The sequence below is a fragment of the Phyllobates terribilis genome, unplaced genomic scaffold (genome assembly GCF_046119375.1).
Source record: "Phyllobates terribilis strain yellow unplaced genomic scaffold, ASM4611937v1 Scaffold_12__6_contigs__length_324123572, whole genome shotgun sequence".
Classification (NCBI taxonomy): Eukaryota; Metazoa; Chordata; class Amphibia; order Anura; family Dendrobatidae; genus Phyllobates; species Phyllobates terribilis.
In genome coordinates this window covers 186,057,680-186,069,906 of record NW_027362772.1, presented here as the reverse complement: position 1 = coordinate 186,069,906, position 12,227 = coordinate 186,057,680, and the positions used below count along the sequence as shown (strand labels likewise).

Sequence of the window (12,227 nt, the reverse complement as noted above, 5' to 3'; positions counted from 1 at the left end):
TATATATATATATAAACATTTTCTTTTTTTAAAAATATGTGCATACATACACAAAATCAGGGGACACAGTGTATTGCATTGCCATGTGACCTCACTAAAGAGTCAATATTGCCTTGCCATGTGACTTCATTAAAGAGTGGATATTGACATTTAGGATTGCTACTTCCAATAGGTGGCGCTAGAGTTCTAGTCCTCTTCCTCTCTCAAGAGGTAATTTGTATATTTAATTTCCTAGAGGAGCATGCATGGCCTATAAGGCTATGTGCCCACGATGCAGAAATGAAGCAGAAAATTTCTGCAGCATTTCTGCATCTCCCTGGCAGAAAAAACGCATGCAGATTGTACATGCGTTTTTCCTGCAGAATACATGCGGATTCACATGCGTTTCCGCATGCAGATTGACAAGCGCTTTCCAGGCGATAGCATCACTAGGAAAGTGCTTGACAACTAGGTCACACTATATAAATCCATGCAAACAGCATGGATTTATACAGTGTGAACCGTAAAAATTAAAACAAATAAAGCTATACTCACCCCCGAGGCCCCGGTGTGTGCAGCAGCGCTCGTTCCCGGCTGCCGGCATATCGCGAGACAGAGCGGTGAAGGGCCTGCGGTCACATGACTGTGACGTCACCGAAGGTCCTTCAGCGCTGCCGGCATTCAGAGAGAAGCCGCCGGACAGGTGAGTATAAACTTTGTTATTTTATTCTTTTTTTACAGGTAGAATGGTACCCAGGTCTGGATGAGTCTCCTCTCCTCCAGAACTGGGTACCATCCGCACATAGAGACGCATAGAAGCCGCTTGTAAAAATGTACAGTCGCGGTTTCTGTGCGTCTCAATGCAAGTCAATGGCGGGAGTTCCGCTGCGCTTCCGCAAAATTAAATGACATGCTGCGGATTTTTGTACGCAGCATAAACGCTGCGGAAAAATCCGCAGCATGTGCATAGAACATGCGGAATCCCCTTGGGGACCATGGGGTGCGGATTACCTAGCGTTTCACAAGCGTTTACGCTGCGGAAATTCCGCAGCATAAACGCTTGAAAAACGCTACGTGGGCATGCAGCCTAAGTCTCCTTACTCTGACATGCCAGGCCTGGCTTGTCGCTCTCCACAAGGAGAAACATTACACCTTAGATCCCTGTAAGTATAGAAGAAGCTTTGTAATTTATTTCTTTATTGATCCATCTGTGAAAAACACTGATGGTAAAATCGGACCATACACTGATGCAAAACACCGAACCATTTTATCACGTACATGTGTTTAAACACAGATGTGTGAATGAGGCCTTAGGGTGATGCCACACACTGTGGCTGGCTGCATGCACCCAAAACTTTGCTCTGCAAAACACAGTGTGAACAGCCCTTTACATCATGTGGACATCCAGGAGTGTGTCCTTGAGTAGGAGATTGCACCAGGATGCACTTTAAGAAGGTGGCAAGCCACCGGAGGTGTTGTCTCTGGGTAATATTCTGCTGGGTAACCTTGGGTCCTGGTATGCATGTGGATGGCATTTTGACTCAAACATTTTAACAGCTAAATAAACCCCTATATGGCAATAGCATTCACAATTGGCAGTGGCAGTGACTACAATGCATGAAAGTCTGATCTATAAAGGATTAACTTACAGGACTAATACTTTTTTTAATGTCCTGGTGCCAGATTCCACAGGACACCTTCAGACTACATAATACATCTGGTACAGTTCTGTATCATTGCACTTTAGGAAATCTGTGTGCCGCCATATGGTGCTGTGTACTGTATTCTCTACTAGAAGTGAGGATTCCAGGAAAGAATATCTCCATAACAGTGTATGATACAATATGCCAAAATGTCTGCCTTTATAGAAAGTTACATAAAAACAGAAGTACAGTGTGAACCCAGCGCAGTCTACACAAATCCTTACAACATGGACAGTGTGCATAGGTCTTCAGACATTTTGGGGCTGATTCATTAAGATCAGCATTGGGTAGTAAAAACAAACAAACTGCATTTTTGGTGAATTTGAGACCATACTGGCTCCTCCAAAATGCATTTTCAAAGTGCATTCAGGCATAAAAGCTTTGATGAATCATCAACTTAGTTGCTTAAACCTTTGACTGCACACACTGGTCCACACATGCTGTTATGATCTCCTTTCTTTCACCAATATATTCATTTATATTGTAAGGCTGAGTTGATATACTCTTATATCTTTAGCCAAAGCCACATATAAAATCCATGTACACGTTACCACTTTCCTTGCAAAGAACCGCACAAGCTTTACTTCTCCATTTGTTCCAAGTTGATCTGAATCATTCAGTGTACCACAGGACTATCCGGTAGACCAGTTTTATATTTCCCCTATATGTTCCTGCACTTTAGTCACAAACTGCCTTGTCCTTCCTATTAGTATCTGGTTTTTCAGTGATCAGCCAAAGCCCCTTAGTGCCAGTGAAGGAAATTCTTAATACTTCAGTGTATATGACATTGTGAACAATTGTAGCTTCCAACGTTGTGGGAACAATTTGGGGGAAGGCCTTTTCTGTTCCCCATGACTGTGCCCACAAGGTCCATAAAGGCATTGTAAGAGGATTTTGATTGGAATAACATGAACTAGTCTAGTCCTCAGCCCCATCTAACATTTTTGAATGGAGACAGTCCTCCATGCAGTATATTACACACCCATAGGGTAAAATGCAGCCCCCATATGGTATAATGCACCTCACAGTCCTGCGGTATTATGGGCACCACGTACTCACTGATTTTTAAAATACCGTATATTTTAAATAAGCCGACCTGAGTATAAGCCGAGACCCCTAATTCTACTACAAAAAAACTGGAAAAACGTATTGACTCGAGTGTAAGCCTAGGGTGGGAAATGCAGCAGCTAATAGTAAATTTCCCAATCCTGGTACATATGGCACCCCTCATCCCCCAATCCTGGTATATGTGGTCCCCTCGATCCCCCAATCTTGGTATGTGTGGCCCCCCCAAACCACCAATCCTGGTATATATGGCCCCCTTATCCCCCAATCACTGCACACACAAAAAAATAAACACTAATACTCACCTTCCTTCCTCACCTCTCCTCTAGCGCTGCGTCCTGTCTGCTGCAGCAGCTCATGTCAGCATCTGAGCAACGCGCATTCTCAGATCCCGAGGTGAGCTGCTGCTGCCGGCATATTCACTCCTCTCCACGCCAGGACCATGGGCGTGGAGAAGCGTGAATATGCATTCTCTTTAGTAGCAGGCACTGTCAGCAGGAGCTGCGACTCAGCGCTCCTCCATGCCCACTACTAAAGAGAATGAATATTCCCTCTTCTCCACGCCCATGGGAGTGGAGAAGAGGGAATATTCATGTCCCTTTAGTAGCGGGCACACGTGATGTGCTCCGCTCTGCCGCAACCTCCCTCCCCCCTCCACTATCCACCAATACAACTCGTCCCCATGCTGCTTGGGTCCCCCCGCTGCTTGGGGCCCCTCGGCTCATAGGCCCCCCGCGGTCACGGGCCCCACAGCAGTGGCGTGGTCTGCCGCCATTGGCGGTAAGCCACTGGTCAAAACGCAAAATTAGTACAGAAAGTATTTGCGGAGTTGTTAAAACTTTTATATATATTATGTTGTTGAAAGTGGAGTTACACATAAGCGTATATTCTATCCTTATTAATTCTGTATTTGAAGGGTCCTGAATATGGAGCTAATGGTGGGGAATACACATGCATTTTGGTCCTCCATGTCCCAATACAAGCATGTAGAGATAAGGGCATCAAAATTCATTTTATTTTGGTTGCCCTCACATTACATTTTAGCATATTCAAGGGTTATTCCGGTTAAAAGAAGTTATTACCTATCCCTTTGATAGGTGATAATGTCTAGATCGATGGTGGTCCAACACCTGAGACCCCAACCAACTGCCAGAAAAGGGCACTTTTATCCCCATTAGGCCACGGCCCCACTATCAGTATTTGGTCAGTATTCGTTCAGTATTTTTTCTCAGGAGTGGGAGCCAAAACCAGGAGTGGGTGATAAATGCAGAATTGGTGACTTGTTTCTATTATACCTTTTCTCTGATTGTTCCTCACCTGGTTTTGTCTCCCAGTCCTGAGAAAAATTACTGACCGAATAATGACCAAATACTAATAGTGGGGCCGTGGCCTTAGAAAGGAGCGTAGTGCTCATGCTTGGCCGCCGCTCCAGTCAATCCCTATGGAACTGCTAGAGAAATGTACTTGGCTTTCTTCAGCAATCTCATGTGTACTGAACGGAGAGGAGGTCAAACATGAGCACTGTGTTCCATTGCAATGTGGATAAAAGTGCCCCATTCTGCAATCAGAGGACGACCACCACCAATCTAGAAGTTCCCACCTTTTCTGTGGATAGATTATAGCTTCTAACACTTACAACTTGAATATATCAATAGAACAAAGTTTCCTGATAAAAATGAAAAAAACAAAAGACCGTCAAGAGCAGGGATGCCAAACACAAATACAGAAACTTGGACAAAGTCACCGGCCAACCTTGATGTTTATTTTAAAAAAAAGTCTACAATTAAGGAAGTTTTTCCTTATCTAATATGGAAACAAACTTAAAAGAGTTGTCGCACAAAAAAAGTAGACTTTAATTAATAAATCTTAAGAGACAGAAGCATTGGGCATTTCCTCATGAGCAGGGGCGTACAAAGAAATCATGGTGTCCCATAGCAGAAGTTCTTATTGGACCCTGCCCCCTCCAAAAACCCCTAATATTTGGTGGGGTCACAGAAGAGCATATCTCACAACTTTGTCAGTTAGGTGTTCTTATAATACCCAACTTGTGACATATATTTACAAATTTCTCAGAGGATAAGCACAAAATAGAGTTCTAAGAAAAGATGCTCCAGAATTGTTATTTCATGAGAAATTAATACAATTATTAATGTAGACATGTCAGGAAAGCAGGAAGATTCTTTAGAACTCCTCCAAGTTTTCTGGGGCAAGAAGGTTACAATCTAAACTATGTGAAAACTTCCTTGAAAGTTTTCCCGTCATTGCTCCACATAGGCCACGGCTCAGCTGAGCTCACGGTCTCGCGCTGCCTCTAGCCGTAAGCTACAACGCTCTTTGGTTTGGAGCCAGTGTATTTCGCGCACACACAGTACTCGCTCTGCATGATGCACGCCTTACAAGCAGAAAAAAGAAAAAAAGCCAAGACAGGCCCCTGTGAAGGCTTAGTGTTCCAAAATAATGATCTGCCTGCTTGAGTTTCAGATCCTGACACGTGACAAATGCTTGGCTTATGGGAATCAATACTTGAGCGCTGATAACCTGGCTCAGTGGGCAAGTGCTCCAATTCTGGATACCGGCACTATAAACTTTGGGCTTTGGCAAAAGATGACATAGAGAGTGTAGGCTCCATCGGGCAGGCTCGTTTCTGCATTAGTGCATCAGTATTGTTGCACATTGTTTTGCTGCACAACGTCTGCGGTTTACTATGCTTTTAAAGGGCTGCGGAATATGTCGGTGCTATATAAATAACGGATAGGACGATTATACTTACACAGGGTCTTTGCACAGCGATCCCACTTCACCTTAGGAGCAGCGAATATGCTAGGCGTCCTCACATTCCTCTCCCTGGGCTATTTCTGCTGCAGCCAGCTAGTGCAGTTAAACCAGGGGCGGCGTACTGGGAGCGAGAAAAGGGGAAATTCAAGGTCTTTTCTGCAGTACTTATAAAAAATTCTCACTATAATTCAACCTGTCAGCCATGTCCCTTCTTGTTGTGGAGTAAAAAGACCGAAAAAGACACAAAATTGTGCTGCGTATTCAAAGGCTTTTGCATTTATGGGATGAAAGCGGATCCCTTCCTCCTTTGCATGATGATGGTATAATCCAACCTGAATGAATAGCATTGTCCTGGTATGCAAACTGCGCTCTGCTGGTGTCAGCCCCGTCTGTTCTTTCTACCATTTCTGACAGCTCTAATAAGGAGGAGCAGGGAAGGTTCAGCTCCCGCCGTCTGGGGCTCATACGTCTGACGTGTACGATTCTTTATCGAGAAGCGATATACAAACAAGGGGCTGATTTCCACATAGGGACCAATTATTCTTATCGGAGTTTGATCAGTATGTTTTTCTCATATGTGAAGAATTTAAAAAAAAAAAACTTTCGCCACCTCCTATGTGAAAATCGGACTGCACTCAGATGACATCCGAGTGTGATCCGTTGACTTACACCGTCGATTTTGATCCAACCCTCGGTTGTACTAAAACGCATATTTTTTTTCCTTTTTTTATCTGCGACTGTTTCGAATTTCAATCAAGTCTACGGGGTAAATCTGAAAACAAAACGCATATTTACCGCAAGAGTAATTGACATGTGGATTTAACAAAAGCACCGCAGGTCAATTTCCATAGAGTAAAAGAAAAAAAAAAAGAAAAAAACAGTACAGTGGGCATGAGGTTTACATAAGTCTCATCCACAGTAGTAGAACTGTAAGATGCTGACATTTTTTGCCCACAAAAATGCGCGGCTGAAAACAACGCACCAAATACTCATCGTGGGAATTGGTTTCTATGGGAAAAAAAACTTTGCATATGTTTGTTTGGTTATATTGCTAAAAAAACAACAACACAGCAGTACTTTTATTTATAGGATAGAAAGCAGTGGCCAAATGGATCCTGATGTACAGCAATATACAGCACTCTGAACAGCCAGCTTCTTTAGCAATTACCTTTTGTGGCTTACCCTCCTTGTGGAGTGTGTCAATGACTGCCTTCTGGACATCTGTCAAGTCAGCAGTCTTCCCCATGATTGTATAGCCTACTGAAACAGACTAAGGGACCTTTTTAAATGCTTCGGAAGACTTTGCAGGTGTTTTTTGTTAATTATTCTAATTTACTGAGATAATGACGTTTGTGTTTTAATTGGCTGTAAGCCATAATCATCAACATTAACAGAAATAAACACGTGAAATAGATCACTCTGTTTGTAATGACTCTATATAATATATGAGTTTCACTTTTTGTATTGAAGAACTGAAATAAATTAACTTTTTGATGATATTCTAATTTTGTGAGAAGCACTTGTATAAGGCCCAGCTCAAAGAAAGGGAGGCCAGGTGCTTGTTTACACTGAGTGCAAGAACATAAAGCAAAACCAAAAAGTGAACTGGAGTTGGTATACATGCAATGTGTAGGAGCTGGGCATGAGTTTTTGACTCTGCATAAACTGACTTGCGGTGCGTGTTTCAAATCTGCAACATGTCAATTTCTCTTGACAGTACGCTGAGTTTTCTGTACAGATTTTCCCCATAGAATTGCATTTTATCTGCAGGTAAAAAAAATTCACATGCATTTTTTTTCTGTGGAAACGCATGTAATCCGCACATGACTGTATCAATATAGTTTTGTCAAAGGCAAATACTGTGACGTATCAAAAACAAAGCAGCTTTGTTTAAAACACGACATATCAACAAGAGACAAAAAAAAGTGATACGAACGCATGTAAAAAAAAACGCAACAAAAATAACCAAATTTTCTTAATGGGTGCTGAAATGGTGCAGACATTAAAAACTCACCAAAAGCTCATCATGGAAACAAAAGTCTAAAAAGTTTGTCCGTGATGCTGATGGTTTGTATTAATTGAAAAATATCAGCTCATTTTCCATGGAAAAATTTAAATCCAATATGCCTGACTATTCTTCACATGGCGCCTCTGATCTCGGGGAGCCACTCATCTGTTTTCCACAATCAGACCGCAATATACAGACTGGCCGAGGGTATCCTAGTCGACCTTAACAGCCTCGTAGGCATATATATGAGACTGTTGAGTTCATGTGAATGTGTGAAACTGGCCTAAGGTTATGTGGATTTAGAGCAAAAACTGAGTGGAAATTCTCCAAATCCTCTTCAAAGATTCAGCTCCGAAAACTCTGCAAAAAGACTCCCTGTGCACAAACCCTAGCTGGCTGGGTAATCCCACTAAAACAAAGGGTTTACACAAATTTTACTATGTGTACAAAGTTTCCAGCTTAATCTCATCTGCATGCAGAGAGAGTTTTTTTTTTGTGTGGAATCAGCCCAGAAATTGGCTTTTGTTTGCATTTTTCAAATCAGCACCATGTCAATTTCTGTTGCAGAAACACACCTTTTGCTATGGATTTTAACCATTCATTTTAATAGGGACCCTGAATCCGCAGGTTAGACCACTGGCCTGGCATTGTTTTGTTGCATTTATTAGTGCATTTCTGCATCCCCCCCCCCCCCAAAAAAGCACATGATTAAGTGCAGAAAATACATGTGGATTTTCGATGCAGATTTCAATTCATAAATACACATTAAATATGCAACTTGTGAACCTATCCTCACATGCTTAAAAAGTTGGCATTCTCACCTGCTGATGTTGATAGATACTGTGTGATTTGGAGGGATTGGATGGATTTCCAAAACTCTGACGCCTACCATCTAGCCCCCAACTAAAGTTATCCGGAATGTCGGCACAACAATGATCATAATCGCACTCTATTGATTGGTGGTCTGCCATGGTCCGCTCCCTCTCTCTCTATCTTTCATATGGAGAAATACATGCTTGATCTGGATATTGATGGAAAACCCTCCCTGTACCCCCCAATGTACTGTAGTTATGCATAGATTTATAGTTACGCTACCCCTTTTACTATGTATATTGTATTTTCTTGTACTTTTTCAACACAAAAATAAAAAACTTGAATTTGAAAAAAAGTTGGCATATTCACAATGTTGATGGCAAAATTAAAAAAAAAAATAAAAAATATGCATTCAGCCAAAGTCATCATGCAGAGTGATATGTCTACAGATTCATAAGATTAGCCATGTAGTTCACCATATCTCCACCTATATCAGTACATAAGGCACCACAACTAGAGAACATTGTAAGCTGTTGGGGAACTACAACTCTCAGCATGCCCTAATAGCCACAGGTGTTCTCAACAGGTGACGACGACCTTACACATTGACTGACCTGGCAGACGTCTCACCTGGCTGAGCTCTGTATTATCGCCTCTGGCTTACTGCAGTAAGTGTATGTCTCTGTAGAAATAAAGGTGTATACACGGCACTTCCTTCCGCGCTCTAAACCGGGCCGACTCCATAATGTGCATGACATGAAATATTGTGCAAACACGCAGCACTCAGGAGATCCCGGCCGCTCAAACATCCTGTTACTGATCTGCACAATGGGTGTGACCTGTGCTGAAAGTAGTGAAAGGTGGAAACAGTAAGGGCTCGTTCAGACGATAGGGATTTTTCTAATAGGAGAAAATCAATCCGAACTTCATCAGTGTTTTTGTGATGGCATCTGAGTGCGGTCCTATTTTTTTCACATACCCATAGACTTGCATTGCCGATTTTGATCTGACACAACGTTATCGGACATGTCTCTGTGATTGTGCGTGGACTGCAAAAAAATCACGGACATGTGAACAACCCCATTCACTATCATAGGTACGAGTGCTATCTGTGGATAAAACATCTGACGTCTGAAGGAGCCCTGATGCATGCAGTTCAAAGAATTTTGTGCAAAATTAAAGATCCTTTTATTCTTGTCTGTTGCCTTTTTAAAGCTAAAAGTTGAATGATCCATTAAAAATGTGCACATTAAAAAATATCTAAATATATGCCCAAGGACTAGTGATGAGCGAGTATGTTCTGTTAACCCTTTCGGCGAGCAAGTTCGGGTGTGCTCATGATTTGCGACTGTTTAACAGCTTTAATACATGTGAGGAATGCCTAAGAAACAGGCATTCATCACATTTATTAAAGCTGTCAAACAGTCGCAAATCATGAGCACGGAGTGACTCAAACATATCACGGAGTACGCTGAAGATACTCGGAAAACACCCGAGCATGCTCGTAAATCTCGAGTAACGAGCATGCTCGCTCATCACTACCAAGGACCAAAGAAATGTTTGCATGTACTTATCCCATCTGTTTTGCAGACCATACTGTACTAGTTTTAATGCAGCATATCTTCTGTATCCGTCCATGAGTCGGACTTTTGTGTGAAGCTGCAGAGAGCCAAAGAGAACAGACATTTATGTGAAAGCACTTTTTCTTGTGTTTTTACACTAGTCCATGCACTAAAGATGCTTGAAATAGCTGATGAGCAAATGTGCCGAGGGTCAGACCTGCCCCAATCTGATATTGGTGGCCTATTCTAATGATCGGCCATCGTCTTGGAAAACCACTTTAAATTGAAAGGCAGCACCTCTAAAAGGGTAGTGTCACTTGACTGTTTTCTCTCCATCCTAGAAAATTGGTCCGATTATGCCAATCACACTCTGATCAGAGTGGGATCCAATTTTCTTGGAGGTGGAGATAAAAAAAAATTCTCCACCTTCTCCATTATGTAAGTCTGTGAAAATCAAACTGCACTTGGATTTCATCGGAGTACGGTCTGATTTTTTTCACGGATCTATAGACATGAATGGGCGAGTGCCATCCGATTCTTGGAGGCAAATCGTGCATGCAGCAATTTTTTATCCTCGGACCATTCAGGCCCAGATAGCACTCGTCCGATTAAAACGGTGGTGTGCATGAGCCCTTATAAGGCTGGAGGCAACAGGAGCAAATGATGCACTATTGACAATGTGTGACGAGAACAGCTCACCTCCTCCTCCTCCCTACACAATTACCTCTACACTAATCAAGGAGCATGCTCTCTGCACTTTCCTTAGAAGTCAGTGGCCAACTTATTAGGACTTTCTTCCTTCTATTAAGGAGCATGCTGACTTTCCATAAAAGTCGATGATCCACTGACTATGACTGGCTCCCGTCTATTAATTGAGCGAGTCAATTTATTAAAAGGTGCAGAAAATCAAATGTACATCTGCTATAAGTACTGTACATTTGCATTTAAGTATGCATTATTTTCAGGCTTTCTACTTAGTAAATGTAACTGAAACTACATCTCTTTGGCCACTTCTTGTCACTTTTTAGATTAGGCAATCAGAAAATTTGTGAGTTTTTTTGCTCAAATTTGTTGCAATTCATCTTTTGCAACTTTTTTTTTTTAGCACAATTTACATCCCATACTACCATGAACTGATTATGGGCCAATGTGTTGTTTCGTAATGTCTGCTGTGAAACAACATAAGGAAACGACGGGGCAAGTAAAGTCTACATCGCAGCTGAGATGTCTACACCTATAAATCATACGAAAAAAAAAAAGAAGAAAACAATTATGGCATTCTCCATCGTATGAAAGTATTACTTCTAGAGGAGAAATCTTCATAATATGGTATTGGGTGAAAGCACTTTACCATAGCACTCAAAGTAGCACGGCATTGAGAGCCGGACCTCAGTGGTGAGGACTACTATGCTTAAAAATTGCAAAACTGCTTATCTGATTTGTGATGCCATATGGCTGCAGATTCATTGTATCCTGCTGTTGGGAAGCAAAAAAGGAATGGGCATGTTGAACTTTAGCATGGCCATTCCATTGCTCCTGGGAGATATGCACCACCATAGATATCTGGCTTTTTCTTATCCTTCCCTCTATGTGGCAGTAAACGTGCATGATTGACCAATCTGTGCATGCATGTTAATAGGGATTTGAATGTTGGCCCATACAAACCTGAGATCCGGTAAGGCATGGGTTGGCGCATGCACAATAAACTACCATGTGCATGCACCTAGGAGTGGGCAGTGTTGATGATGCACACAGGCACCTTACAAATCTTCAGCATTTGTTCAGAAACGCTAGCTACAAATTGGAGATCACCTACGACAAGCATAGTTTTACGCTCTTGCTCTAATTGTCCAGTCTACTCAGGTGGGCCGAGCTTTTCTCTCCCCGGGGTCTGTTGTAGGATCTTAGATAGGGCATAGAAATAGTGAGTAACGAGAAGGCAATGGTGTGACACTAAATACAGCTCTAAGAGGGTAAGTGGACAACCTGGTGCATTGGAACTTGTCGGACCAGTATACATTTGTTGTGAGTTGAGGACCTGAAAAACATCAAGCATTGCGCCTCTCAAAAAGGCTGCACCGACTTGAAAATGCTGCAGGTGGATGTGGAGATACGGGATCCCATTGGGGTAAGCAGACAAAAGGGACAGGTAAGTCCAGCTATATAGTTACAGTCAGCATTGGATTCATGATCTTGATAATTAATTTTTTAAAATGGGTAGTACAATTTTGAGGCTGTCCATAATTTTTGCACCAGATATTCCATATTAAACTCACACGTAGGTTGTCAGTTTTCACCCCTGGGTGCTATTTCGTTGAGTTG

The 12,227-nt window shown here is 42.1% G+C and overlaps 1 protein-coding gene across 1 annotated transcript in view; it reads right to left on the bottom strand.

The window, feature by feature from the left end:
• Positions 1 to 9,133, bottom strand: part of KLHL21 (kelch like family member 21) — a 55,375-nt gene extending 46,242 nt beyond the window's left edge. Inside the window, exons 1-2 of the mRNA XM_073656531.1 lie at positions 8,974 to 9,133; positions 5,518 to 5,643 (exon numbers count right to left, since the gene is read on the bottom strand). The gene's annotated coding sequence lies outside the window, so the exon portion shown is untranslated. The remainder of the gene's footprint in view (positions 1 to 5,517; positions 5,644 to 8,973) is intronic.
• Between the last annotated feature and the right edge of the window lie 3,094 nt (positions 9,134 to 12,227).